Source organism: Microtus pennsylvanicus, chromosome 10, assembly GCF_037038515.1.
Source record: "Microtus pennsylvanicus isolate mMicPen1 chromosome 10, mMicPen1.hap1, whole genome shotgun sequence".
Taxonomy (NCBI): domain Eukaryota; kingdom Metazoa; phylum Chordata; class Mammalia; order Rodentia; family Cricetidae; genus Microtus; species Microtus pennsylvanicus.
Window position 1 is genome coordinate 90,564,217 of NC_134588.1, and position 2,937 is coordinate 90,567,153.

The 2,937-nt window shown below is 50.2% G+C and overlaps 1 pseudogene; it reads right to left on the reverse strand.

The window, feature by feature from the left end:
- Positions 1–301: 301 nt before the first annotated feature.
- On the reverse strand, positions 302–2,195 carry LOC142858160 (serine hydroxymethyltransferase, mitochondrial pseudogene; annotated as a pseudogene).
- Between the last annotated feature and the right edge of the window lie 742 nt (positions 2,196–2,937).

The window sequence follows — 2,937 nt, forward strand, 5'->3', positions numbered from 1 at the left end:
AGTGCCATTGGCACATACCTCGTGTGTATGTCAAAGGACGGATGGCGAGAGAACTCCTGACTGTCCCTGGAGTTTCTGCTCAGCGTGGTCCGGCTGTCGGCACAGACCACTTGAATTGTCATCCCTCTGGCTTCTCATCCATCTGAATGGCTGCCTCTCTAGCTGCTGATCCTTCCTCTGAACCAGTACTGCTCTTTGCTTTTAGGGCCTCTATGGTCCAACACCTTGTTCTGGGCTCTCTGTCCTTACACCCTGACTCTACAGCAGCAGTAGGCCTGGTGTTTCCAACAGGCCCGCAGACTTATTCCTGAAGAAGCTCTTGCTTCACCTCCAAGCCAATGTCGACTCCTTCATCCATGAAATCAACGACCCTACAGAAGTCATCCTTGCGGCGGATCTGCCGAGAAGTCAATGCTGGGGCGCGGAGCCTCAGGCCCCCGGGGGGAATGGCACGCCAGTCTCCAGGACAGGTGTTCTTGTTGGCAGTGAAGGACACAAGCTCCAACATTTGCTCAGCTGGAGCTCCATCCAGGCCCTTGGGTCGCAGGCCCACCAGCACCAGATGGGTGTCAGTGCCACCAGACACCATCAGCCATGGCCTTAGCGTTCCTCAGCACCTATAAGGAGTACTCCCGGGGTGTGGGCCTGCTTGAGGGCCACAGCTACTGCAGCAATAGCATAGTTGTGCCCCCCCCATAAGGATGGGAACTCAGCAAAGTTGATTCGGTCCTCAAAAGTGTAAGGGATCTCTTGGCCAGTCTTGGGGTCTACAGTCCGCACTCCCTTCTGGTAAAAGATGAGCCGTGACCTGGCCCCTCGAAGAGTCTTGTGAGTGGTGGTGGTGACGATATCTGCATACTTGAAAGGTGAAGGGATGACCTTGGCAGCCACGAGGCCACTGATATGAGGGCCCTGTCTGCCAGCAGGTGTGCCTTGACCTCGTCACAAACTTGGGCAGGTAGAGAGACGTGCCTCAGCCTGGGGAAGCCGTCCTTCCCAGTGGGGACTGCTTGCTCTCCTGCCCCTCCAAATATGTGTTGTTTTGTCTTAGTCTCTAGATCAGTTGCTTGTCCTGTGGGTTAGATAAAAGGTTTATTAGGAATCAGAGTTTGCGGAACCAGAGTTTCTAGTCTATCACAGCAGGGAAGTGGTGGGGAACAGGAGCTTGAGACAACGGTTCACGTTGCATCTGCAGTCGGGAAGCAGAGAAAGATGACAGTCCTTGATCAACTAGATTTCCCTATTTTGTTACAGTTCTGGACCTCAGACCATGATGATGCTGTCCACATCAGGTGGATCTTCCTGTCTAATTTAAACTAACTAGACAGTCCTTCCTGGGCGTGCGCAGAGGCTTGTCTCCTAGGTGACTCTAGCTCCCACCAGGCTGACAATCAGCATGAACTGCCGCAGTCTCTTCACGATGACCGATGACTGCAGATCTGTTCAGCAAAGCAGCTCCTTGACTGGTTATTCTGCCTGGTACGTCACAGAGACAGGCAGGCTCTGGCTGGGGCTCGACACGAACGTTTGTCTTTCCGTTCTTTGTAGCTTTGCTTTTAAGATTGTCAGCATAGAATCCAGCCGTTAATTCTCAGTCACTACTGATTGGCTCAGTTAACGTATTAATCGAGATAACTGTTGAAACAAAATATCGAGCAGTAATGAAATAGACTAGAAGATGTGGAGTACAAGCGGGCGCCGGATGTGGTGGCTCACATGTGAGAGCCAAAGTTACATTTTAAGTTTTAATTACTGTGCCTTAGAGAGCCATGAAACAAAAATGCCTCTGATCTGAAAGCCCCTTGCCCAGAGACTGTCAGTTCCTGAAAGGCTGGAAGCTGTTGTTTATGTGTGCTAACAAGCCACGTGTTTTCCACTCCTCTAAACAAGTTTGTTTGACCCATCTGCGCTGGATGTGCTTGATCGGTCACATGTGAGCAAGAGGTTCACAGGCAGGAAAAATATCAGTATGTATGCTTGCCCTGATTGGATGTAAGCTGGAGCTATGTCAGGATGCATGCTTGCCCTGATTGGATGTAAGCTGGAGGTATGTCAGGATGCATGCTTGCCCTGATTGGGTATAAACTGGAGGTACGTCAAGATGCATGCTTGCCCTGATTGGATGTAAGCTGGAGGTACGTCAGGATGCATGCTTGCCCTGATCGGATGTAAGCTGGAGGTACGTCAGGATGCATGCTTGCCCTGATTGGATGTAAGCTGGAGGTACGTCAGGATGTATGCTTACCCTGATTGGATGTAAGCTGGAAGTATGTCAGGATGCTTGCTTGCCCAATTGGACTTGATGAGAAATGCAATGAATTATGGATTTTCCTTCTTAAGCAGCTGCAAATCATGGCTTGGGGCCAGTTCCTAGCAACTTGGGTCTAGACCTGGCCAGAGCCCATCCTCCTGGCCAGTCTGTAGTTATAACTTATTTCAAACTTGACTTTAAACTGTGCCCGTGGTCTTACACTCAATTGGTGGGATTTACACACACCTGTAATCCCAGCACTTTGGAGGCTAAGGCAAGAGTATGACCCTGAACTCCAGGACAGCCTGAAACTGGTTGCTAGAGATTGATGCAATCGCAGGGCTGCCTTGCAGCAGGCGTCACGTGAGACCATCCCAACTGGGCGGAACCAACAGGGCTTACCAAGACAACCACAATGTGTTGTCGCTGCACTGTGATGGCGTCTCAACCTTGCAAAGTCTCATGTTCCCATCATTGCACTGGACACCACGCCAATCTGAAAACCTCACATAAGAACAGAAGAGGGGACTAAATGCTATTCTCAGAAAAGTTCCAACCGACTGACTCCTTGAGTATCCAATATCCCCGTACAGACCTTAGCTCATGAGAAAGGCCTTCCTTCCATTAAAAATTATACATAAAACAAGATATCCAAAGCCCCAGCAATGAGAGTCTTTGAGAAACAC